This window comes from Musa acuminata, chromosome BXJ2-1 (genome assembly GCF_036884655.1).
Source record: "Musa acuminata AAA Group cultivar baxijiao chromosome BXJ2-1, Cavendish_Baxijiao_AAA, whole genome shotgun sequence".
Lineage (NCBI taxonomy): Eukaryota > Viridiplantae > Streptophyta > Magnoliopsida > Zingiberales > Musaceae > Musa > Musa acuminata.
Window position 1 is genome coordinate 26064398 of NC_088338.1, and position 25763 is coordinate 26090160.

A 25763-nucleotide genomic window follows, 5' to 3' on the forward strand; every position below is an offset into this window, starting at 1 on the left:
CCGCCTGGGCTAAGCCTCCCAGCAAGACTGAGCGGTGCAACCTCCCTGACAGAGAGGTGGCACCGCCTGAGCTCAGTCTTCGAGCAAGACTGAGCGGTGCAACCTCCCTGACAGAGAGGTGGCACCGCCTGAGCTCAGTCTTCGAGCAAGACTGGGCGGTGCAACCTCCCTGATAGAGAGGTGGCACCGCCTGAGCTCAGTCTTCGAGCTCTGCCAGGCGGTGCAACCTCTCCAGTCAAGAGGTGCAACCGCCTGATCCCGGAATTCCGGGATTTGATCGTTTTGAGCTCCAAATTTGAATTGGGTTGGGGCCTATAAATACCCCACCCATTCAGCACTGAAAAGATACAGACCTACACCGAAATCTTGATCTTTTCTGTGATTCTAAGAGCTCAAAAGTGTTGTAAAGCCTTTAAGTCTCCTCCTTCTGTTCTTCAAGTTTTTGAGTTGTAAAGTGAGGAGAGAAAGGTCTGTAAAGGTTGTCTCCTGAGCCTGCCAAAAGGAGAGAAACTGTAAAAGGGCAGTTGGCCTTCGCCTATTGAAGGAAGGCCTCTAGTTGACGTCGGTGACCTCGTCGGTGGAGGAAGCCAAAAGTGGAGTAGGTCAAGACTGACCGAACCACTCTAAATCTCTGGTTTGCGTTTATTTTGAGCACTTTATCATTACTGCAAATCTCATTCATAACTACTGCTCTCTGCGCTTTTACGAACAAGTTCTAAGTGTTGTTCTTTCCGTATCTGCATTCAGACGCAAATCGGTGTTTTCGTACATTACAGTTTACGGTTACGTTTTAATTCTGCAAAACTGTCTTCTACGCCTTCACGAACAAGTTTTTAAGTGCTGATCTGTCCGAATCTGCTTTCAGACGTAAACCAGCGTTTTCGTACGATATTTACATCGCAGTTTACGTTTACGCCTTGATTATGCAAAACTATCTTCTGCGCTTTTATTAGTTTCTAAAGTTCAGATCCCTTTGAAACTGCGTCTTGACGTAAAATTACGTTTAGACGTAAAACTGCTCAAACTATGTAAAGACGTTTTAGACGTAAACTGAGTTTAGACGTAAATCTGCGTTTAGACGTAAAACTGTGTTTAGAAGTAAATCTGCGTTTAGACGTAAAACTGCATTTAGACGTAAATCTGAGTTTAGACGTAAATCTGCGTTTAGACGTAAAACTGCGTTTAGACGTAAATCTGCGTTTAGACGTAAATCTGCGTTTAGACGTAAACTGCGCTTAGACGCAATCTGCGCTTAGATGCAAACTGTGTTTAGATACAAACTGCGCTTAGACGCAATCTGCGCTTAGACGCAAACTGCACTTAGATACAAACTGAAAATTAGCTTTTGCATCATAATAGTTTTTATTGAACGAACGCAGCTTTTGGTTTTAATCGCTGTAAGATTTCCGCTGCACTAATTCACCCCCCCCCTCTTAGTGCTCTCGATCCTAACAACTAAATCACCGGATCCCATCAAAACACCAAAGTTAAGCGTGCTTGGGCCAGAGTAGTACTACGATGGGTGACCCCCTGGGAAGTCCTCGTGTTGCACTCCTTTTTGCATCCCGGGATACGAAACATCTCCCGTAGAGCTCCGAGACGATTGTTTTGGGGCTGGAAATTTGCTGTGACCGCTACGCAGTCGGTATCGACGGGCTCGGAGAGAGCTTTCCGGATTGGGGTCGCAATAGCGATTCCGAGATCGTTTTAGAAAGTGCCGATGGTTTCGGCACGCACTTGCCGTGACCGATACGCAGTCGTCGGGCTAGGGCTCGGAGAGAGCTTGCAATAGGGATTTCGTGAACGTTCGAGAAAGCGACGACGGTTTCACGACGGGCAAGAGGCTCCGGACGTTGATGCGCAGACCGCGACGTGAACATAGGCGAGGGACGAAGCTCGCGAAACGGGTGCGATAATGCCAACACTAAATCACCGGATCCCATCAAAACTCCGAAGTTAAGCGTGCTTGGGCCAGAGTAGTACTAGGATGGGTGACCCCCTGGGAAGTCCTCGTGTTGCACTCCTTTTTGCATCCCGGGATACGAAATATCTCCCGTAGAGCTCCGAGACGATTGTTTTGGGGCGGGACATTTGCTGTGACCGCTACGCAGTCAGTATCGAGGGGCTCAAAGAGAGCTTTCCAGATTGGGGTCGCAATGGCGATTCCTAGATCGTTCTAGAAAGTGCCGATGGTTTCGGCACGTGCTTGCCGTGACCGATACGCAGTCGTCGGGCTAGGGCTCGGAGAGAGCTTGCAATAGGGATTTCGTGAACGTTCGAGAAAGCGCCGACGGTTTCGTGACGGGCAAGAGGCTCCGGACGTTGATGCGTCGACCGCGACGTGCACATAGGCGAGGGACGAAGCTCGCGAAACGGGTGCGATAATGGCAGCACTAAATCACCGGATCCCATCAAAACACCGAAGTTTAGCGCGCTTGGGCCAGAGTAGTACTACGATGGGTGACCCCCTGGGAAGTCCTCGTGTTGCACTCCTTTTTGCATCCCGGGATACGAAACATCTCCCGTAGAGCTTCGAGACGATTGTTTTGGGGCTGGAAATTTGCTGTGACCGCTACGCAGTCAGTATCGAGGGGCTCGGAGAGATATTTCCGGATTGAGGTCACAATAGCGATTCCGAGATCGTTCTAGAAAGTGCCGATGGTTTCGGAACGCGCTTGCCGTGATCGATACGTAGTCGTCGGGCTAGGGCTCGAAGAGAGCTTGCAATAGGGATTTCGTGAACGTTCGAGAAAGCGCCGATGGTTTCGTGACGGGCAAGAGGCACCGGACGTTGATGCGCCGACCGCGACGTGCACATAGGCGAGGGACGAAGCTCGCGAAACGGGTGCGATAATGGCAGCACTAAATCACCGGATCCCATCAAAACACCGAAGTTAAGCGTGCTTGGGCCAGAGTATTACTACGATGGGTGACCCCTTGGGAAGTCCTCGTGTTGCACTCCTTTTTGCATCCCGGGATACGAAACATCTCCCGTAGAGCTCCGAGACGTTTGTTTTGGGGCTGGAAATTTGCTTTGACCGCTACGCAGTCAGTATCGAGGGGCTCAAAGAGAGCTTTCCGGATTGGGGTCGCAATAGCGATTCCTAGATCGTTCTAGAAAGTGCCGATGGTTTCGGCATGCGCTTGCCGAGACCGATACGCAGTCGTCGGGCTAGGGCTCGGAGAGAGCTTGCAATAGGGATTTCGTGAACGTTCGAGAAAGCGACGACGGTTTCGTGACGGGCAAGAGGCTCCGGATGTTGATGCGCCGACCGCGACGTGCACATAGGCGAGGGACGAAGCTCGCGAAACGGGTGCGATAATGCCAGCACTAAATCACCAGATCCCATCAAAACACCGAAGTTAAGCGTGCTTAGGCCAGAGTAGTACTACGATGGGTGACCCCCTGGGAAGTCCTCGTGTTGCACTCCTTTTTGCATCCCGGGATACGAAACATCTCCCGTAGAGCTCCGAGACGTTTGTTTTGGGGCTGGAAATTTACTTTGACCGCTACACAGTCAGTATCGAGGGGCTCAAACAGAGCTTTCCGGATTGGGGTCGCAATAGCGATTCCTAGATCGTTCTAGAAAGTGTCGATGGTTTCAGCACGCGCTTGCCGTGACCGATACGCAGTCGTCGGGCTAGGGCTCGGAGAGAGCTTGCAATAGGGATTTCGTGAACGTTCGAGAAAGCGCCGACGGTTTCGTGATGGGCAAGAGGCTCCGGACGTTGATGCGCCGACCGCGACGTGCACATAGGCGAGGGACGAAGTGTTAGGACTCTAGCCTGGAGAGTCCTATTTGAGAGGGACATTTATGTAAAAATGTTAGGACTCTAGCTAAGAGAGTCCTAATTGAGAGGGACATTCATGTAAAACTGTTAGGACTTTAGCTAGGAGAGTCCTAATTGAGAGGGACATTCTGTTAGGACTCTAGCTAGGAGAGTCCTAATTGAGAGGGACATTCATGTAGGAGGTTTTTTCTTAGAGAAGAATTAGGAGTTGTAAGGGAATAGGAGTCTTGAGTAGGAGTCCTATTAGGAGTTGGTTAGAAGTAAGAGTCTTAAGTAGGAGTCCTATTAGGAGTTAGGGTTTAGAAGCCCTATAAATAGCCATGTATTCCTCCTCTTTTCTCAAGCAATAGATGAATCTTTTCTGCAGCCTTTGAGCAGCAACTTGGAGGGAGGAACCCCTATAGAGTTCCAAGGAGGCCGATCCCCTAAAGAGATGAACCCCAAGTTTAGAATCTGCAAGGGTTCTATCACCTGGTATCAGAGCAGCGTTCTTGGCGTCTCGCTGCGCTTTCACAGCCATCCATCAACCCTCCACAACCATCCAAAGCAATTCCCACAATTGCTTAAAAGATCGTCACCGAATTCCGCCATCATCTCCACCACCACGGATCATCCTTTGATCTCCCCGTGAATTGCAATAGGTTCTGGTTTCCTACCTTACTGCTGCTGCAATTTAGTTATCCTTATTCGAAAATCCAAAAAAAAAAAAAAAAAATCGTTCCTATATTGCTGCATGAACTTTTCGTCACAAAGTTTTCATCTCTACGACGAAAGATATATTGCAGAATTCCAGCCGCATATCACCATCTGTTTGATCTTGCTACTGTTCTTTTTCTATCCAAATTTCTACGAAATTTTTATGACATCTTTGACACTTCTTAACAGTGGAGTTCCCTTTGGTTTAATCAAAAAATTCTCAATATAAACTACTGATCTTTTATGTCCAATCTGCTGCACTTGAATTGCAGAATTCAAGCCGCATAGCACCATCTGTTTGATCTTGCTACTGTGCTTTTTCTATCCAATTTTCTACGAAATTTTTATGACATCTTTGACACTTCCTAACAGTAGATTTCCCTTTGGTTTCATCGAAAAATTCTCAATATAAACTACTGATCTTTTATGTCCAATCTGCTACACTTGAAAATCTATGCTGCAGAAAATTTCAACTGCATATCGTTGCCTTAACCCATCTATTTGCAATCTTTTTTGAATGAAATTTCTTATAGACTTCATATATCATCTTGGCTTCCATCTAAGATTGATCTATTAAGAAATTCATCTCTAAAAACGATTTTATGTTGCCGTAAATTTTCATCGTAACCCGCTGAAATTTTTCGACGATAATTCTGCAATTGCAACTTGCACCAATTTCTTTGCTGTTATACTGCCAAAATTTTCTTGATTAAATTAGATATCCTTGCTGTCATATAAACTGTGATTTTGCTATCAATTCCCTCCTCAATTCTCTTAAGTTTTTGGTGGAAATTACGTCGAGAAACCGTTGTTTCTTCGACGACAATTCTACTCTTACAAGACAGCACATACTTGCTGCAACTTCCACGGATTTCTGTCAAACCTTTGCTACCATCTACCACAGATCCAAAACTTTCATCCAGAGCCCTAAAACTCTACCAAACCACACCCTCAAACTGCACCCAAAACAGCCACAAAACAAGCCTAAACCATAGCCTACATCCACCAATCCACCAACACTTTCGACCATCACTTCTCTCAACCTATACATGCCTTTAACCCAACAGCAAAAGAGAGATCTTAACATCATTGATTTGGGGCCATATACTATGGCATCTAAGGAGGCAATCAATGCTAAATTCGAAGCCTTGGAGGCGCGAATGGAGGATAAGATTCGGACGCTCTTTACCGAACTCAGATTGGGCCGACCACTAAGCCCGAAGAAATCATATCAAGGAGAGAGCTTTGCCCAATCACACCAAGCCCGAAGAGATGACTTCCAAGAGAGGGGAAGCTCTATGACCAACCCCAACTATCCATGCATGAGAGTGGACTTCCCTAGATGGGAAGAAGGAGACCCGATTGGTTGGATTTCGCATGCGGAGCGATATTTTCGGTACCACAAAACCGCGGATGTATCTATGGTGAAAATTGCAGCTATACATCTTGAAGGGGATGCTATTCAATGGTTTGACTGGTTTGAACATACTTATGGAGTCCTTTCATGGCGACAATTCAAAGAAGAACTGCTGATTTGCTTCAGACCAACCGATTACGAGAATATTGACAAACAACTAGCAAAGATCCGACAAACCTCCACCATTCAGGAGTACCAAACCAGGTTTGAAAGGTTATCTAATCAAAATCATGATTGGTCTCAAAAACAGCTATTGAGGACCTTCATTGAGGGCTTGAAGCCGGAGATCCGAGGAGAAGTTAAAGCGCGACAACCGTATACGCTTATGGCAGCCATCTCTTTCGCACGACATCAAGAGGAGCAATTGAACCATGAAGCTCGGAGGACTAGGGTCACTCCTCAACCAGTAATATTGAAGCCCTCAGCCCCCCCTACTGTCGACCAAGTCCCTGCACCAAAGAGGTTAACAGGAGAAGAGCTTCGGGAGCGATATGCGAAGGGGTTATGTTGGCATTGTGACGAGCCGTGGAGCCGTGAGCATCGCTGCAGTAAAGGAGGACTTCTTATGATTGAACCGATAGAAGAAGAGGTCATTGAACATCCAAAAGAGAGCTTTGAATATGAAGAAGAAGATGCAGAAGAAGAGCCACAACCGACCGAAGTTACGGTACATACACTAGCTAGCTACTCAAACCCGCAAACGATGAAAATTGGAGGCCTTCTCAAACAACAACCAATCACTGTTCTCATCGACACGGGCAGTACTACTAACTTCCTAAATAGTAAGCTTGCTGTTCGGATATCATTACCTATCGAGAATCACTGCAAGTTTGATGTTAAGGTCGCCGACGGACGGATTTTGAATTGTGATCATAGGCGCTTGCAGGAGAAACTATTGCTGCAGGACCAAGAGATAATTGCAGATTTCTTTCTTCTCCCTCTTAACAATCATGAGGCCATGCTCAGAATTAAATAGTTGACGACATTAGGTGATATTTCCTGGAATTTTATGAAACTAATTATGAAATTTTACAGTAAGGAGAAACAGGTGACATTGCACGGGAAACGTGGGGGCGACATAACAACGATTTGCACACAACAAATGGAGAATGTTTTGCATAAAGCATGCAGCGGCTTTTTGGTACAACTTGTGCAGCAAACTAAGGGAGAGCTAACAGAATTTGAAGATCCAAATCTACTTCCTTTGCTTGCTGAATTTTCAAATATATTTGATGAACCGCGCAACCTACCTCTTACCTGTCGGCATGATCATTGTATAATGATTCTTCCAGGAAAATCTTCAGCAAATGCTCAGCCATATCAGTATCCACATCTCCAGAAGGATGAAATAGAAAGGATTATAAAAGAGATGCTCGAAACAGGAGTTATTCGGCCAAGTTGCAACCTCTACTCTTCGCCGGTGCAACTTGTATGCAAGAAGGACGGAACAAGGCGAATATGTGTTGATTACCGAGCTCTCAATGGCATAATCATCAAGGACAAATACTTTATTCAAATAGTAGATGAATTGCTAGATGAAAGGGAGCACAAATCTTTACAAAGCTTGACCTTTGATCCGGGTATCATCAAATACGAGCATACGAAGAAGACATACGGAAAACCACCTTTTGAACACACAACAACCACAAATTTTTGATTTCTTCAACAAAAGGTGGAATATCTTGGGCATATCATATCAGAGGAAGGTGTGGCAGTCGACCCATTCAAAATTAGAGCAATGCAAAACTGGCCGACCTCGAGAAACATAAAATTGCTACATGGCTTTCTGGGTTTAACAGGCTACTACCGCAAGTTCGTGAAAAACTATAGAAAGATCAGTGCACCACTTACTTCCTTACTAGAAAAAAATGTCTTCCAATGGTTGGACAGAGCCTCCGCTGCCTTCGACAAACTTAAGGCAGCCATGACGACGACGCCGGTGCTAACACTACCAGATTTCAACCGACCCTTCATTATTGAGGCCGACACATCTGGAGTCAGAATTGGAGCCATTCTCATGCAAGATGGTCGACCACTCGCATACACTAGCAAGGCATTATCTCCCTCCGATCAAAATATGTCAACATATGATAAGGAGATGCTCGCCATTGTGCGTGCAGCAACGAGGTGGAGATTGTACTTGATCAGGCGATACTTTCAAATCAAGACCGACCATAAAAGCCTAAAATATCTCTTGGAACAGAAGATATCTTCCCCCGAGCAGCAAAAATGGGTAACAAAACTTCTTGGATTTGATTTTGAAATAACTTACAAAAAGGGGAAAGAGAATGTTCTTGCAGATGCGATTTCGCAGCTACCCGAGCAAGTTGAAGTTTCGACCGTTTCACTTCCGACCAGCGACTTCCTTCAGGATATTAAGATGGAATGGCAAGAAAATTAAGATACTAGTAAGATTATAAAAAAATTGGAGGAAGCACCAAGCCCCATGGCTCATTACAATTGGGACTCAAAAGAATTACACTATAAGGGTACTAAATTGAAAAGGAGTACGACATATCACCTACAAACCAACAGCCAATCGGAAGTTTTAAACAGGTGCTTGGAGACAGCCCAAAGCCACCCACCAAATATGACTACCCAAAGAGAACTCCAGACCCAGCCAAGTGCCATTATTGATCGACGGATCGTGACTCGACGACGACGACCCACTAATGAAGTGCTAATACAGTGGGCGAACCTACCAAAAGAAGATGCCACTTGGGAGAACTATGACGACTTGAAGATCAAATTCCCAGAATTCATGAATCATCAGCCTCGAGGACAAGGCTGATTTGAAGAGGGCGGGTCTGTTAGGACTCTAGCCTGGAGAGTCCTAATTGAGAGGGACATTTATGTAAAAATGTTAAGACTCTAGCTAAGAGAGTCCTAATTGAGAGGGACATTCATGTAAAACTGTTAGGACTTTAGCTAGGAGAGTCCTAATTGAGAGGGACATTCTGTTAGGACTCTAGCTAGGAGAGTCCTAATTGAGAGGGACATTCATGTAGGAGGTTTTTTCTTAGAGAAGAATTAGGAGTTGTAAGGGAATAGGAGTCTTGAGTAGGAGTCCTATTAGGAGTTGGTTAGAAGTAAGAGTCTTAAGTAGGAGTCCTATTAGGAGTTAGGGTTTAGAAGCCCTATAAATAGCCATGTATTCCTCCTCTTTTCTCAAGCAATAGATGAATCTTTTCTGCAGCTTTTGAACAGCAACTTGGAGGGAGGAACCCCTATAGAGTTCCAAGGAGGCCGATCCCCTAAAGAGATCAACCCCAAGTTTAGAATCTGCAAGGGTTCTATCACGAAGCTCGCGAAACGGGTGCGATAATGGCAGCACTAAATCACCGGATCCCATCAAAACACCGAAGTTTAGCGTGCTTGGGCCAGAGTAGTACTACAATGGGTAACCCCCTGGGAAGTCCTCGTGTTGCACTCCTTTTTGCATCTAGGGATACTAAACATCTCCCGTAGAGCTCCGAGACGATTGTTTTGGGGCTGGAAATTTGCTGTGACCGGTACGCAGTCAGTATCGAGGGGCTCGGAGAGAGCTTTACGGATTGGGGTCGCAATAGCGATTCCGAGATCGTTCTAGAAAGTGCCGATGGTTTCAGCACGCGCTTACCGTGACCGATATGCAGTCGTCGGGTTAGGGCTCGGAGAGAGCTTGCAATAGGGATTTCGTGAACGTTCGAGAAAGCGACGACGGTTTCGTGACGGGCAAGAGGCTCCGGACGTTGATGCGCCGACCGCGACGTGCACATAGGCGAGGGACGAAGCTCGCGAAACGGGTGCGATAATGGCAGCACTAAATCACCGGATCCCATCAAAACACCGAAGTTAAGCGTGCTTGGGCCAGAGTAGTACTACGATGGGTGACCCCCTGGGAAGTCCTCGTGTTGCACACCTTTTTGCATCCCGGGATACGAAACATCTCCCGTAGACCTCCGAGACGATTGTTTTGGGGCTGGAAATTTGCTGTGACCGCTACACAGTCAGTATCGAGGGGCTCGGAGAGAGCTTTCCGGATTGGCGTCGCAATAGCGATTCCGAGATCGTTCTAGAAAGTGCCGATGGTTTCGGCACGCGCTTGCCACGACCGATACGCAGTCGTCGGGCTAGGGCTCGGAGAGAGCTTGCAATAGGGATTTCGTGAACGTTCGAGAAAGCGCCGACGATTTCGTGATGGGCAAGAGGCTCCGGACGTTGATGCGCCGACCGCGACGTGCACATAGGCGAGGGACGAAGCTCGCGAAACTGGTGTGATAATGGCAGCACTAAATCACCGGATCCCATCAAAACACCGAAGTTTAGCGTGCTTGGGCCAGAGTAGTACTACGATGGGTGACCACCTGGGACGTCCTCGTGTTGCACTCCTTTTTGCATCTCGGGATACGAAACATCTCCCGTAGAGCTTCGAGACGATTGTTTTGGGGCTGGAAATTTGCTGTGACCGCTACGCAGTCAGTATCGAGGGGCATGGAGAGAGCTTTACGGATTGGGGTCGCAATAGCGATTCCGAGATCGTTCTAGAAAGTGCCGATGGTTTCGGCACGCGCTTGCAGTGACCGATACGCAGTCGTCGGGCTAGGGCTCGGAGAGAGCTTGCAATAGGGATTTCGTGAACGTTCGAGAAAGCGCCGACGGTTTCGTGACGGGCAAGAGGCTCCGGACGTTTATGCGCCGACCGCGACGTGCACATAGGCGAGGGACGAAGCTCGCGAAACGGGTGCGATAATGGCAGCACTAAATCACCGGATCCCATCAAAACACCGAAGTTAAGCATGCTTGGGCCAGAGTATTACTACGATGGGTGACCCCTTGGGAAGTCCTCGTGTTGCACTCCTTTTTGCATCCCGAGATATGAAATATCTCCCGTAGAGCTCCGAGACGTTTGTTTTGGGGCAGGAAATTTGCTTTGACCGCTACGCAGTCAGAATCGAGGGGCTCAAAGAGAGCTTTCCGGATTGGGGTCGCAATAGCGATTCCTTGATCGTTCTAGAAAGTGCCGATGGTTTCGGCACACGCTTGCCGTGACCGATACGCAGTCGTCGGGTTTGGGCTCGGAGAGAGCTTGCAATAGGGATTTAGTGAACGTTCGAGAAAGCGCCGACGGTTTCGTGACGGGCAAGAGGCTCCGGACGTTGATGCGCCGACCGCGACGTGCACATATGCGAGGGACGAAGCTCGCGAAACGGGTGCGATAATGGCAGCACTAAATCACCGGATCCCATCAAAACACCGAAGTTTAGCGTGCTTGGGCCAGAGTAGTACTACGATGGGTAACCCTCTGGGAAGTCCTCGTGTTGCACTCCTTTTTGCATCCCGGGATACTAAACATCTCCCGTAGAGCTCCGAGACGATTGTTTTGGGGCTGGAAATTTGCTGTGACCGGTACGCAATCAGTATCGAGGGGCTCGGAGAGAGCTTTACGGATTGGGGTCGCAATAGCGATTCCGAGATCGTTCTAGAAAGTGCCGATGGTTTCGGCACGCGCTTGCCGTGACCGATACGCAGTCGTCGGGTTAGGGCTCGGAGAGAGCTTGCAATAGGGATTTCGTGAACGTTCGAGAAAGCGACGACGGTTTCGTGACGGGCAAGAGGCTCCGGACGTTGATGCGCCGACCGCGACGTGCACATAGGCGAGGGACGAAGCTCGCGAAACGGGTGCGATAATGGCAGCACTAAATCACCGGATCCCATCAAAACACCGAAGTTAAGCGTGCTTGGGCCAGAGTAGTACTACGATGGGTGACCCCCTGGGAAGTCCTCGTGTTGCACACCTTTTTGCATCCCGGGATACGAAACATCTCCCGTAGAGCTCCGAGACGATTGTTTTGGGGCTGGAAATTTGCTGTGACCGCTACACAGTCAGTATCGTGGGGCTCGGAGAGAGCTTTCCGGATTGGGGTCGCAATAGCGATTCCGAGATCGTTCTAGAAAGTGCCGATGGTTTCGGCACGCGCTTGCCACGACCGATACGCAGTCATCGGGCTAGGGCTCGGAGAGAGCTTGCAATAGGGATTTCGTGAACGTTCGAGAAAGCGTCGACGGTTTCGTGATGGGCAAGAGGCTCCGGACGTTGATGCGCCGACCGCGACGTGCACATAGGCGAGGGACGAAGCTCGCGAAACTGGTGTGATAATGGCAGCACTAAATCACCGGATCCCATCAAAACACCGAAGTTTAGCGTGCTTGGGCCAGAGTAGTACTACGATGGGTGACCCCCTGGGAAGTCCTCGTGTTGCACTCCTTTTTGCATCCCGGGATACGAAACATCTCCCGTAGAGCTCTGAGACGATTGTTTTGGGGCTGGAAATTTGTTGTGACCGCTACGCGGTCAGTATCGAGGGGCTCAAAGAGAGCTTTCCGGATTGGGGTCGCAATAGCGATTCCGAGATCGTCCTAGAAAGTGCCGATGGTTTCGGCATGCGCTTGCCGTGACCGATACGCAGTCGTCGGGCTAGGGCTCGGAGAGAGCTTGCAATAGGGATTTCGTGAACGTTCGAGAAAGCGCCGACGGTTTCGTGACAGGCAAGAGGCTCCGGACGTTGATGCGCCGACCGCGAAGTGCACATAGGCGAGGGACGAAGCTCGCGAAACGGGTGCGATAATGGCAGCACTAAATCACCGGATCCCATCAAAACACCGAAGTTAAGCGTGCTCGGGCCAGAGTATTACTACGATGGGTGACCCCTTGGGAAGTCCTCCTGTTGCACTCCTTTTTGCATCCCGGGATACGAAACATCTCCCGTAGAGCTCCGAGACGTATGTTTTGGGGCAGGAAATTTGCTTTGACCGCTACGCAGTCAGTATCGAGGGGCTCAAAGAGAGCTTTCCGGATTGGGGTCGCAATAGCGATTCCTAGATCGTTCTAGCAAGTGCCGATGGTTTCGGCACGCGCTTGCCGTGACCGATACGCAGTCGTCGGGCTATGGCTCGGAGAGAGCTTGCAATAGGGATTTCGTGAACGTTCGAAAAAGCGCCGACGGTTTCGTGACGGGCAAGAGGCTCCGGACGTTGATGCACCGACCGCGACGTGCACATAGGCGAGGGACGAAGCTCGCGAAACGGGTGCGATAATGGCAGCACTAAATCACCGGATCCCATCAAAACACCGAAGTTTAGCGTGCTTGGGCCAGAGTAGTACTACGATGGGTGACCCCCTGGGAAGTCCTCGTGTTGCACTCTTTTTTGCATCCCGGGATCCGAAACATCTCCCGTAGAGCTCCGAGACGATTGTTTTGGGGCAGGAAATTTGCTGTGACAGCTATGCAGTCAGTATCGAGGGGCTCGGAGAGAGCTTTCCCGGATTGGGGTCGCAATAGCGATTCCGAGATCGTTCTAGAAAGTGCCGATGGTTTCGGCACGCGCTTGCCGTGACCGATACGCAGTCGTCGGGCTAGGGCTCGGAGAGAGCTTCCAATAGGGATTTCGTGAACGTTCGAGAAAGCGCCGACGGTTTCGTGACGGGCAAGAGGCTCCGGACGTTGATGCGCCGACCGCGACGTGCACATAGGCGAGGTACGAAGCTCGCGAAACGGGTGCGATAATGGCAGCAGTAAATCACCGGATCCCATCAAAACACCGAAGTTAAGCGTGCTTGGGCCAGAGTAGTACTACGATGGGTGACCCCCTGGGAAGTCCTCTTGTTGCACTCCTTTTTGCATCCCGGGATACGAAACATATCCCGTAGAGCTCCGAGACGTTTATTTTTGGGGCTGGAAATTTGCTGTGACCGCTACTCTGTCAGTATCGAGGTGCTCAAAGAGAGCATTCCGGATTGGGGTCGCAATAGCGATTCCGAGATCGTTCTAGAAAGTGCCGATGGTTTCGGCATGCGCTTGCCGTGACCGATATGCAGTCGTCGGGCTAGGGCTCGGAGAGAGCTTGCAATAGGGATTTCGTGAACGTTCGAGAAAGCGCCGACGGTTTCGTGACGGGCAAGAGGCTCCGGACGTTGATGCGCCGACCGCGACGTGCACATAGGCGAGGGACGAAGCTCGCGAAACGGGTGCGATAATGGCAGCACTAAATCACCGGATCCGATCAAAACACCGAAGTTAAGCGTGCTTGGGCCAGAGTATTACTACGATGGGTGACCCCTTGGGAAGACCTCGTGTTGCACTCCTTTTTGCATCCCGGGATAAGAAACATATCCCGTAGAGCTCCGAGACGTTTGTTTTGGGGCTAGAAATTTGCTTTGATCGCTACGCAATCAGTATCGAGAGGCTCAAAGAGAGCTTTCCGGATTGGGGTCGCAATAGCGATTCCTCGATCGTTCTAGAAAGTGCCGATGGTTTCGGCATGCGCTTGCCGTGACCGATACGCAGTCGTCGGGCTAGGGCTCGGAGAGAACTTGCAATAGGGATTTCGTGAACGTTCGAGAAAGCGCCGACGGTTTCGTGACGGGCAAGAGGCTCCGGACGTTGATGCGCCGACCGCGACGTGCACATAGGCGAGGGACGAAGCTCGCGAAACGGGTGCGATAATGGCAGCACTAAATCACCGGATCCCATCAAAAGACCGAAGTTAAGCGTGCTTGGGCCAGAGTAGTACTACGATGGGTGACCCCGTGGGAAGTCCTCGTGTTGCACTCCTTTTTGCATCCCGGGATACGAAACATCTCCCGTAGAGCTCCGAGACGTTTGTTTTGGGGCTGGAAATTTGCTGTGACCGCTACTCTGTCATTATCGAGGTGCTCAAAGAGAGCATTCCGGATTGGGGTCGCAATAGCGATTCCGAGATCGTTCTAGAAAGTGCCGATGGTTTCGGCACGCACTTGCCGTGATCGATACGCAGTCGTCGGGCTAGGGCTCGGAGAGAGCTTGCAATAGGGATTTCGTGAACGTTCGAGAAAGCGCCGACGGTTTCGTGATGGGCAAGAGGCTCCGGACGTTGATGCGCCGACCGCGACGTGAAAATAGGCGAGGGACGAAGCTCGCGAAACGGGTGCGATAATGGCAGTACTAAATCACCGGATCCCATCAAAACACCGAAGTTTAGCGTGCTTGGGCCAGAGTAATACTACGATGGGTGATCCCCTGGGAAGTCCTCGTGTTGCACTCCTTTTTGCATCCCGGGATACGAAACATCTCCCGTAGAGCTCCGAGACGATTGTTTTGGGGCTGGAAATTTGCTGTGACCGCTACGCAGTCAGTATCGAGGGGCTCAAAGAGAGCTTTCCGGATTGGGGTCGCAATAGCGATTCCGAGATCGTTCTAGAAAGTGCCGATGGTTTCGGCACGCGCTTGCCGTGACCGATACGACGTCGTCGGGCTAGGGCTCGGAGAGAGCTTGCAATAGGGATTTCGTGAACGTTCGAGAAAGCGTCGCCGGTTTCGTGACGGGCAAGAGGCTCCGGACGTTGATGCGCCGACCGCGACGTGCACATAGGCGAGGGACGAAGCTCGCGAAACGGGTGCGGCAGCACTAAATCACCGGATCCTATCAAAACACCGAAGTTAAGCGTGCTTCGGCCAGAGTATTACTACGATGGGTGACCCCTTGGGAAGTCCTCGTGTTGCACTCCTTTTTGCATCCCGGGATAAGAAACATATCCCGTAGAGCTCCGAGACGTTTGTTTTGGGGCTAGAAATTTTCTTTGACCGCTACGCAGTCAGTATCGAGAGGCTCAAAGAGAGCTTTCCGGATTGGGGTCGCAATAGCGATTCCTAGATCGTTCTAGAAAGTGCCGATGGTTTCGGCATGCGCTTGCCGTGACCGATACGCAGTCGTCGGGCTAGGGCTCGGAGAGAGCTTGCAAGAGGGATTTCGTGAACGTTCGAGAAAGCGTCGACGGTTTCGTGACGGGCAAGAGGCTACGGACGTTGATGCGCCGACCGCGACGTGCACATAGGCGAGGGACGAAGCTCGCCAAACGGGTGCGATAATGGCAGCGCTAAATCACCGGATCCCATCAAAACACCGAAGTTAAGCGTGCTCGGGCCAGAGTATTACTACGCTGGGTGACCCCTTGGGAAGTCCTCGTGTTGCACTCCTTTTTGCATCCAGGGATATGAAACATCTCCCGTAGAGCTCCGAGACGTATGTTTTGGGGCTGGAAATTTGCTGTGACCGCTACGCAGTCAGTATCGAGGGGCTCAAAGAGAGCTTTCCGGATTGGGGTCGCAATAGCGATTCCTAGATCGTTCTAGCAAGTGCCGATGGTTTCGGCACGCGCTTGCCGTGACCGATACGCAGTCGTCGGGCTAGGGCACGGAGAGAGCTTGCAATAGGGATTTCGTGAACGTTCGAAAAAGCGCCGATGCTTTCGTGACGGGCAAGAGGCTCCGGACGTTGATGCGCCGACCGCGACGTGCACATAGGCGAGGGACGAAGCTCCCGAAACGGGTGCGATAATGGCAGCACTAAATCACCGGATCCTATCAAAACACCGAAGTTTAGCGTGCTTGGGCCAGAGTAGTACTACGATGGGTGACCCCCTGGGAAGTCCTCGTGTTGCACTCCTTTTTGCATCCCGGGATACGAAACATCTCCCGTAGAGCTCCGAGACGATTGTTTTGGGGCTGGAAATTTGCTGTGACCGCTACGCAGTCAGTATCGAGGGGCTCAAAGAGAGCTTTCCGGATTGGGGTCGCAATAGCGATTCCGAGATCGTTCTAGAAAGTGCCGATGGTTTCGGCACGCCCTTGCCGTGACCGATACGCAGTCGTCGGGCTAGGGCTCGGAGAGAGCTTGCAATAGGGATTTCGTGAACGTTCGAGAAAGCGCCGACGGTTTCGTGACGGGCAAGAGGCTCCGGACGTTGATGCGCCGACCGCGACGTGCACATAGGCGAGGGACGAAGCTCGCGAAACGGGTGCGATAATGGCAGCGCTAAATCACCGGATCCCATCAAAACACCGAAGTTAAGCGTGCTTGGGCCAGAGTATTACTACGATAGGTGACCCCTTGGGAAGTCCTCGTGTTGCACTCCTTTTTGCATCCCGGGATAAGAAACATATCCCGTAGAGCTCCGAGACGTTTGTTTTGGGGCTAGAAATTTGCTTTGACCGCTACGCAGTCAGTATCGAGAGGCTCAAAGAGAGCTTTCCGGATTGGGGTCGCAATAGCGATTCCTAGATCGTTCTAGAAAGTGCCGATGGTTTCGGCATGCGCTTGCCGTGACCGATACGCAGTCGTCGGGCTAGGGCTCGGAGAGAGCTTGCAATAGGGATTTCGTGAACGTTCGAGAAAGCGCCGACGGTTTCGTGACGGGCAAGAGGCTACGGACGTTGATGCGCCGACCGCGACGTGCACATAGGCGAGGGACGAAGCTCGCCAAACGGGTGCGATAATGGCAGCGCTAAATCACCGGATCCCATCAAAACACCGAAGTTAAGCGTGCTCGGGCCAGAGTATTACTACGATGGGTGACACTGTTAGGACTCTAGCTTGGAGAGTCCTAATTGAGAGGGACATTTATGTAAAAATGTTAGGACTCTAGCTAAGAGAGTCCTAATTGAGAGGGACATTCATGTAAAACTGTTAGGACTTTAGCTAGGAGAGTCCTAATTGAGAGGGACATTCTGTTAGGACTCTAGCTAGGAGAGTCCTAATTGAGAGGGACATTCATGTAGGAGGTTTTTTCTTAGAGAAGAATTAGGAGTTGTAAGGGAATAGGAGTCTTGAGTAGGAGTCCTATTAGGAGTTGGTTAGAAGTAAGAGTCTTAAGTAGGAGTCCTATTAGGAGTTAGGGTTTAGAAGCCCTATAAATAGCCATGTATTCCTCCTCTTTTCTCAAGCAATAGATGAATCTTTTCTGCAGCCTTTGAGCAGCAACTTGGAGGGAGGAACCCCTATAGAGTTCCAAGGAGGCCGATCCCCTAAAGAGATCAACCCCAAGTTTAGAATCTGCAAGGGTTCTAACACCTGGTATCAGAGCAGCGTTCTTGGCGTCTCGCTGCCCTTTCACAGCCATCCATCAACCCTCCACAACCATCCAAAGCAATTCCCACAATTGCTTAAAGGATCGTCACCGAATTCCGCCATCATCTCCACCACCACGGATCATCCTTTGATCTCCCCGTGAATTGCAACAGGTTCTGGTTTCCTACCTTACTGCTGCTGCAATTTAGTTATCCTTATTCGAAAATCTAAAAAAAAAAAAAAAAAAAAATCGTTCCTATATTGCTGCATAAACTTTTCGTCACAAAGTTTTCATCTCTACGACGAAAGATATATTGCAGAATTCCAGCCGCATAGCACCATCTGTTTGATCTTGCTACTGTGCTTTTTCTATCCAAATTTCTACGAAATTTTTATGATATCTTTGACACTTCTTAACAGTGGATTTCCCTTTGGTTTCATCAAAAAATTCTCAATATAAACTACTGATCTTTTATGTCCAATCTACTGCACTTGAATTGCAGAATTCAAGCCGCATAGCACCATCTGTTTGATCTTGCTACTCTGCTTTTTCTATCCAAATTTTTACGAAATTTTTATGACATCTTTAACACTTCCTAACAGTAGATTTCCCTTTGGTTTTATCGAAAAATTCTCAATATAAACTACTGATCTTTTATGTCCAATCTGCTGCACTTGAATTGCAGAATTCAAGCCGCATAGCACCATCTGTTTGATCTTGCTACTGTGCTTTTTCTATCCAATTTTCTACTAAATTTTTATGACATCTTTGACACTTCCTAACAGTAGATTTCCCTTTGGTTTCATCGAAAAATTCTCAATATAAACTACTGATCTTTTATGTCCAATCTGCTACACTTGAAAATCTATGCTGCAGAAAATTTCAACTGCATATCGTTGCCTTAACCCATCTATTTGCAATCTTTTTTGAATGAAATTTCTTATAGACTTCATATATCATCTTGGCTTCCATCTAAGATTGATCTATTAAGAAATTCATCTCTAAAAACGATTTTATGTTGCCGTAAATTTTCATCGTAACCCGCTGAAATTTTTCGACGATAATTCTGCAATTGCAACTTGCACCAATTTCTTTGCTGTTATACTGCCAAAATTTTCTTGATTAAATTAGATATCCTTGCTGTCATATAAACTGTGATTTTGCTATCAATTCCCTCCTCAATTCTCTTAAGTTTTTGGTGGAAATTACGTCGAGAAACCGTTGTTTCTTCGACGACAATTCTACTCTTACAAGACAGCACATACTTGCTGCAACTTCCACGGATTTCTGTCAAACCTTTGCTACCATCTACCACAGATCCAAAACTTTCATCCAGAGCCCTAAAACTCTACCAAACCACACCCTCAAACTGCACCCAAAACAGCCACAAAACAAGCCTAAACCATAGCCTACATCCACCAATCCACCAACACTTTCGACCATCACTTCTCTCAACCTATACATGCCTTTAACCCAACAGCAAAAGAGAGATCTTAACATCATTGATTTGGGGCCATATACTATGGCATCTAAGGAGGCAATCAATGCTAAATTCGAAGCCTTGGAGGCGCGAATGGAGGATAAGATTCGGACGCTCTTTACCGAACTCAGATTGGGCCGACCACTAAGCCCGAAGAAATCATATCAAGGAGAGAGCTTTGCCCAATCACACCAAGCCCGAAGAGATGACTTCCAAGAGAGGGGAAGCTCTATGACCAACCCCAACTATCCATGCATGAGAGTGGACTTCCCTAGATGGGAAGAAGGAGACCCGATTGGTTGGATTTCGCATGCGGAGCGATATTTTCGGTACCACAAAACCGCGGATGTATCTATGGCGAAAATTGCAGCTATACATCTTGAAGGGGATGCTATTCAATGGTTTGACTGGTTTGAACATACTTATGGAGTCCTTTCATGGCGACAATTCAAAGAAGAACTGCTGATTCGCTTCAGACCAACCGATTACGAGAATATTGACAAACAACTAGCAAAGATCCGACAAACCTCCACCATTCAGGAGTACCAAACCAGGTTTGAAAGGTTATCTAATCAAAATCATGATTGGTCTCAAAAACAGCTATTGAGGACCTTCATTGAGGGCTTGAAGCCGGAGATCCGAGGAGAAGTTAAAGCGCGACAACCGTATACGCTTATGGCAGCCATCTCTTTCGCACGACATCAAGAGGAGCAATTGAACCATGAAGCTCGGAGGACTAGGGTCACTCCTCAACCAGTAATATTGAAGCCCTCAGCCCCCCCTACTGTCGACCAAGTCCCTGCACCAAAGAGGTTAACAGGAGAAGAGCTTCGGGAGCGATATGCGAAGGGGTTATGTTGGCATTGTGACGAGCCGTGGAGCCGTGAGCATCGCTGCAGTAAAGGAGGACTTCTTATGATTGAACCGATAGAAGAAGAGGTCATTGAACATCCAAAAAAGAGCTTTGAATATGAAGAAGAAGATGCAGAAGAAGAGCCACAACCGACCGAAGTTACGGTACATACACTAGCTAGCTACTCAAACCCGCAAACGATGAAAATTGGAGGCCTTCTCAAACAACAACCAATCACTGTTCTCATCGACACGGGCAGTACTACTAACTTCCTAAATAGTAAGCTTGCTGTTCGGATATCATTACCTATCGAGAATCACTGCAAGTTTGATGTTAAGGTCGCCGACGGACGGATTTTGAATTGTGATCATAGGCGCTTGCAGGAGAAACTATTACTGCAGGACCAAGAGATAATTGCAGATTTCTTTCTTCTCCCTCTTAACAATCATGAGGCCATGCTCAGAATTAAATGGTTGACGACATTAGGTGATATTTCCTGGAATTTTATGAAACTAATTATGAAATTTTACAGTAAGGAGAAACAGGTGACATTGCACGGGAAACGTGGGGGCGACATAACAACGATTTGCACACAACAAATGGAGAATGTTTTGCATAAAGCATGCAGCGGCTTTTTGGTACAACTTGAGCAGCAAACTAAGGGAGAGCTAACAGAATTTGAAGATCCAAATCTACTTCCTTTGCTTGCTGAATTTTCAAATATATTTGACGAACCGCGCAACCTACCTCTTACCTGTCGGCATGATCATTGTATAATGATTCTTCCAGGAAAATCTTCAGCAAATGCTCAGCCATATCAGTATCCACATCTCCAGAAGGATGAAATAGAAAGGATTATAAAAGAGATGCTCGAAACAGGAGTTATTTGGCCAAGTTGCAACCTCTACTCTTCGCCGGTGCAACTTGTATGCAAGAAGGACGGAACAAGGCGAATATGTGTTGATTACCGAGCTCTCAATGGCATAATCATCAAGGACAAATACTTTATTCAAATAGTAGATGAATTGCTAGATGAAAGGGAGCACAAATCTTTACAAAGCTTGACCTTTGATCCGGGTATCATCAAATACGAGCATACGAAGAAGACATACGGAAAACCACCTTTTGAACACACAACAACCACAAATTTTTGCTTTCTTCAACAAAAGGTGGAATATCTTGGGCATATCATATCAGAGGAAGGTGTGGCAGTGGACCCCTTCAAAATTAGAGCAATGCAAAACTGGCCGACCTCGAGAAACATAAAATTGCTACATGGCTTTCTGGGTTTAACAGGCTACTACCGCAAGTTCGTGAAAAACTATGGAAAGATCAGTGCACCACTTACTTCCTTACTAGAAAAAAATGTCTTCCAATGGTTGGACAGAGCCTCCGCTGCCTTCGACAAACTTAAGGCAGCCATGACGACGACGCCGGTGCTAACACTACCAGATTTCAACCGACCCTTCATTATTGAGGCCGACACATCTGGAGTCAGAATTGGAGCCATTCTCATGCAAGATGGTCGACCACTCGCATACACTAGCAAGGCATTATCTCCCTCCGATCAAAATATGTCAACATATGATAAGGAGATGCTCGCCATTGTGCGTGCAGCAACGAGGTGGAGATTGTACTTGATTAGGCGATACTTTCAAATCAAGACCGACCATAAAAGCCTAAAATATCTCTTGGAACAGAAGATATCTTCCCCCGAGCAGCAAAAATGGGTAACAAAACTTCTTGGATTTGATTTTGAAATAACTTACAAAAAGGGGAAAGAGAATGTTCTTGCAGATGCGCTTTCGCAGCTACCCGAGCAAGTTGAAGTTTCGACCGTTTCACTTCCGACCAGCGACTTCCTTCAGGATATTATGATGGAATGGCAAGAAGATTCAGATACTAGTAAGATTATAAAAAAATTGGAGGAAGCACCAAGCCCCATGGCTCATTACAATTGGGACTCAAAAGAATTACACTATAAGGGTACTAAATTGAAAAGGAGTACGACATATCACATACAAACCAACAGCCAACCGGAAGTTTTAAACAGGTGCTTGGAGACAGCCCAAAGCCACCCACCAAATATGACTACCCAAAGAAAACTCCAGACCCAGCCAAGTGCCATTATTGATCGACGGATCGTGACTCGACGACGACGACCCACTAATGAAGTGCTAATACAGTGGGCGAACCTACCAAAAGAAGATGCCACTTGGGAGAACTATGACGACTTGAAGATCAAATTCCCAGAATTCATGAATCATCAGCCTCGAGGACAAGGCTGATTTGAAGAGGGCGGGTCTGTTAGGACTCTAGCTTGGAGAGTCCTAATTGAGAGGGACATTTATGTAAAAATGTTAGGACTCTAGCTAAGAGAGTCCTAATTGAGAGGGACATTCATGTAAAACTGTTAGAACTTTAGCTAGGAGAGTCCTAATTGAGAGGGACATTCTGTTAGGACTCTAGCTAGGAGAGTCCTAATTGAGAGGGACATTCATGTAGGAGGTTTTTTCTTAGAGAAGAATTAGGAGTTGTAAGGGAATAGGAGTCTTGAGTAGGAGTCCTATTAGGAGTTGGTTAGAAGTAAGAGTCTTAAGTAGGAGTCCTATTAGGAGTTAGGGTTTAGAAGCCCTATAAATAGCCATGTATTCCTCCTCTTTTCTCAAGCAATAGATGAATCTTTTCTGCAGCCTTTGAGCAGCAACTTGGAGGGAGGAACCCCTATAGAGTTCCAAGGAGGCCGATCCCCTAAAGAGATCAACCCCAAGTTTAGAATCTGCAAGGGTTCTAACAGACCCCCTGGGAAGTCCTCGTGTTGCACTCCTTTTTGCATCCCGGGATACGAAACATCTCCCGTAGAGTTCCGAGACGATTGTTTTGGGGCTGGAAATTTGCTGTGACCGCTACGCAGTCAGTATCGAGGGGCTCAAAGAGAGCTTTCCGGATTGGGGTCGCAATAGCGATTCCGAGATCGTTCTAGAAAGTGCCGATGGTTTCGGCACGCGCTTGCCGTGACCGATACGCAGTCGTCGGGCTAGGGCTCGGAGAGAGCTTGCAATAGGGATTTCGTGAACGTTCGAGAAAGCGCAGACGGTTTCGTGACGGGCAAGAGGCTCCGGACGTTGATGTGCCGACCGTGACGTGCACATAGGCCAGGGACGAAGCTCGCGAAACGGGTGCGATAATGGCAGCACTAAATCACCGGATCCCATCAAAACACCGAAGTTAAGCGTGCTTGGGCCAGAGTATTACTACGATGGGTGACCCCTTGGGAAGTCCTCGTGTTGCACTCCTTTTTGCATCCCGGGATAAGAAACATATCCCGTAGAGCTCCGAGACGTTTGTTTTGGGGCAAGAAATTTGCTTTGACCGCTACGCAGTCAGTATCGAGGGGCTCAAAGAGAGCTTTCCGGATTGGGGTCGCAATAGCGATTCCTAGATCGTTCTAGAAAGTGCCGATGGTTTCGGCACGCGCTTGCCGTGACCGATACGCAGTCGTCGGGCTAGGGCTCGGAGAGAGCTTGCAATAGGGATTTCCTGAACATTCGAGAAAGCGCCGACGGTTTCGTGACGGGCAAGAGGCTCCGGTCGTTGATGCGCCGACCGCGACGTGCAAATAGGCGAGGGACGAAGCTCGTGAAACGGGTGCGATAATGGCAGCACTGAATCACCGGATCCTATCAAAACACCGAAGTTAAGCGTGCTTGGGCCAGAGTAGTACTACGATGGGTTACCCCTTGGGAAGTCCTCGTGTTGCACTCCTTTTTGCATCCCGGGATACGAAACATCTCCCGTAGAGCTCCGAGACGTTTGTTTTGGGGCTGGAAATTTGCTGTGACCGCTACGCAGTCAGTATCGAGGGGCTCCGAGAGAGCTTTCCGGATTGGGGTCGCAATAGCGATTCCTAGATCGTTCTAGAAAGTGCCGATGGTTTCGGCACGCGCTTGCCGTGACCGATACGCAGTCGTCGGGCTAGGGCTCGGAGAGAGCTTGCAATAGAGATTTCGTGAACGTTCGAGAAAGCGCCGACGGTTTCATCACGGGCAAGAGGCTCCAGACGTTGATGCGCCGACCGCGATGTGCACATAGGCGAGGGACGAAGCTCGCGAAACGGGTGCGATAATGGCAACACTAAATCACCGGATCCCATCAAAACACCGAAGTTTAGCGTGCTTGGGCCAGAGTATTACTACAATGGGTGACCCCCTGGGAAGTCCTCGTGTTGCACTCCTTTTTGCATCCCGGGATACGAAACATCTCCCGTAGAGCTTCGAGACGTTTGTTTTGGGGTTGGAAATTTGCTTTGACCGCTACGCAGTCAGTATCGAGGGGCTCGAAGAGAGCTTTCCGGATTGGGGTCGCAATAGCGATTCCTAGATCGTTCTAGAAGGTGCCGATGGTTTTGGCACGCGCTTGCCGTGACCGATACGCAGTCGTCGGGCTAGGGCTCGGAGAGAGCTTGCAATAGGGATTTCGTGAACGTTCGAGAAAGCGCCGACGTTTTCGTGACGAGCAAGAGGCTCCGGACTTTGATGCGCCGACCGCGACGTGCACATGGGCGAGGGACGAAGCTTGCGAAACGGGTGCGATAATGGCAGCACTAAATCACCGGATCCCATCAAAACACCGAAGTTTAGCGTGCTTGGGCCAGAGTAGTACTACGATGGGTGACCTCCAGGGTAGTCCTCGTGTTGCACTCCTTTTTGCATCCCGGGATACAAAACATCTCCCGTAGAGCTCCGAGACGTTTGTTTTGGGGCTGGAAATTTGCTGTGACCGCTACGCAGTCAGTATCGAGGGGCTCGGAGAGAGCTTTTCGGATTGGGGTCGCAATAGCGATTCCTAGATCGTTCTAGAAAGTGCCGATGGATTCGGCACGCGCTTGCCGTGACTGATACGTAGCCGTCGGGCTAGGGCTCGGAGAGAGCTTGCAATAGGGATTTCGTGAACGTTCGAGAAAGCGCCGACGGTTTCGTGACGGTCAAGAGGCTCCGGATGTTGATGCGCCGACCGCGACGTGCACATAGGCGAGGGACGAAGCTCGCGAAACGTGTGCGATAATGGCAGCACTAAATCACCGGATCCCATCAAAACACCGAAGTTTAGCGTGCTTGGGCCAGAGTTTTACTACGATGGGTTACCCCTTGGGAAGTCCTCGTGTTGCACTCCTTTTTGCATCCCGGGATACGAAACATCTCCCGTAGAGCTCCGAGACGTTTGTTTTGGGGCTGGAAATTTGCTTTGACCGCTACGCAGTCAGTATCGAGGGGCTCGAAGAGAGCTTTCCGGATTGGGGTCGCAATAGCGATAACTAGATCGTTCTAGAAAGTGCCGATGGTTTCGGCACGCGCTTGCCGTGACCGATACGCAGTCGTCGGGCTAGGGCTCGGAGAGAGCTTGCAATAGGGATTTCGTGAACGTTCGAGAAAGCGCCGACGTTTTCGTGACGAGCAAGAGGCTCCGGACGTTGATGCGCCGACCGCGACATGCACATGGGCGAGGGACGAAGCTCGCGAAACGGGTGCGATAATGGCAGCACTAAATCACCGGATCCCATCAAAACACCGAAGTTTAGCGTGCTTGGGCCAGAGTAGTACTATGATGGTTGACCCCCTGGGAAGTCCTCGTGTTGCACTCCTTTTTGCATCCCGGGATA

At 48.8% G+C, this 25763-nt stretch overlaps 1 non-coding gene and 26 pseudogenes across 1 annotated transcript; all 27 read left to right on the forward strand.

Moving 5' to 3' along the window:
- The first annotated feature begins 1434 nt into the window (after window positions 1-1434).
- LOC135599534 (5S ribosomal RNA) lies at window positions 1435-1555 on the forward strand (annotated as a pseudogene).
- Window positions 1556-1905: 350 nt separating this feature from the next.
- On the forward strand, window positions 1906-2024 carry LOC135599747 (5S ribosomal RNA). The gene has a single exon (XR_010482090.1). It is a non-coding gene; the product is annotated as a 5S ribosomal RNA (ribosomal RNA).
- A 350-nt stretch (window positions 2025-2374) lies between these two features.
- LOC135603700 (5S ribosomal RNA) lies at window positions 2375-2493 on the forward strand (annotated as a pseudogene).
- Window positions 2494-2843: 350 nt separating this feature from the next.
- Window positions 2844-2962, forward strand: LOC135602911 (5S ribosomal RNA; annotated as a pseudogene).
- Window positions 2963-3312: 350 nt separating this feature from the next.
- LOC135602074 (5S ribosomal RNA) lies at window positions 3313-3431 on the forward strand (annotated as a pseudogene).
- Window positions 3432-9219: 5788 nt separating this feature from the next.
- LOC135603692 (5S ribosomal RNA) lies at window positions 9220-9338 on the forward strand (annotated as a pseudogene).
- Window positions 9339-9688: 350 nt separating this feature from the next.
- On the forward strand, window positions 9689-9807 carry LOC135602053 (5S ribosomal RNA; annotated as a pseudogene).
- A 350-nt stretch (window positions 9808-10157) lies between these two features.
- Window positions 10158-10276, forward strand: LOC135604494 (5S ribosomal RNA; annotated as a pseudogene).
- Window positions 10277-10626: 350 nt separating this feature from the next.
- LOC135603809 (5S ribosomal RNA) lies at window positions 10627-10745 on the forward strand (annotated as a pseudogene).
- A 350-nt stretch (window positions 10746-11095) lies between these two features.
- On the forward strand, window positions 11096-11214 carry LOC135603578 (5S ribosomal RNA; annotated as a pseudogene).
- Window positions 11215-11564: 350 nt separating this feature from the next.
- LOC135602054 (5S ribosomal RNA) lies at window positions 11565-11683 on the forward strand (annotated as a pseudogene).
- Window positions 11684-12033: 350 nt separating this feature from the next.
- LOC135603811 (5S ribosomal RNA) lies at window positions 12034-12152 on the forward strand (annotated as a pseudogene).
- Window positions 12153-12502: 350 nt separating this feature from the next.
- On the forward strand, window positions 12503-12621 carry LOC135604344 (5S ribosomal RNA; annotated as a pseudogene).
- Window positions 12622-12971: 350 nt separating this feature from the next.
- On the forward strand, window positions 12972-13090 carry LOC135602981 (5S ribosomal RNA; annotated as a pseudogene).
- Window positions 13091-13441: 351 nt separating this feature from the next.
- Window positions 13442-13560, forward strand: LOC135603970 (5S ribosomal RNA; annotated as a pseudogene).
- Window positions 13561-13911: 351 nt separating this feature from the next.
- Window positions 13912-14030, forward strand: LOC135603941 (5S ribosomal RNA; annotated as a pseudogene).
- A 350-nt stretch (window positions 14031-14380) lies between these two features.
- On the forward strand, window positions 14381-14499 carry LOC135603100 (5S ribosomal RNA; annotated as a pseudogene).
- Window positions 14500-14849: 350 nt separating this feature from the next.
- Window positions 14850-14968, forward strand: LOC135604437 (5S ribosomal RNA; annotated as a pseudogene).
- An 813-nt stretch (window positions 14969-15781) lies between these two features.
- Window positions 15782-15900, forward strand: LOC135603944 (5S ribosomal RNA; annotated as a pseudogene).
- Window positions 15901-16250: 350 nt separating this feature from the next.
- Window positions 16251-16369, forward strand: LOC135603790 (5S ribosomal RNA; annotated as a pseudogene).
- A 350-nt stretch (window positions 16370-16719) lies between these two features.
- Window positions 16720-16838, forward strand: LOC135604115 (5S ribosomal RNA; annotated as a pseudogene).
- Window positions 16839-23281: 6443 nt separating this feature from the next.
- Window positions 23282-23400, forward strand: LOC135602912 (5S ribosomal RNA; annotated as a pseudogene).
- A 350-nt stretch (window positions 23401-23750) lies between these two features.
- LOC135603342 (5S ribosomal RNA) lies at window positions 23751-23869 on the forward strand (annotated as a pseudogene).
- Window positions 23870-24219: 350 nt separating this feature from the next.
- On the forward strand, window positions 24220-24338 carry LOC135604629 (5S ribosomal RNA; annotated as a pseudogene).
- A 350-nt stretch (window positions 24339-24688) lies between these two features.
- Window positions 24689-24807, forward strand: LOC135604094 (5S ribosomal RNA; annotated as a pseudogene).
- Window positions 24808-25157: 350 nt separating this feature from the next.
- Window positions 25158-25276, forward strand: LOC135604621 (5S ribosomal RNA; annotated as a pseudogene).
- Window positions 25277-25626: 350 nt separating this feature from the next.
- LOC135603522 (5S ribosomal RNA) lies at window positions 25627-25745 on the forward strand (annotated as a pseudogene).
- Window positions 25746-25763: the final 18 nt, after the last annotated feature.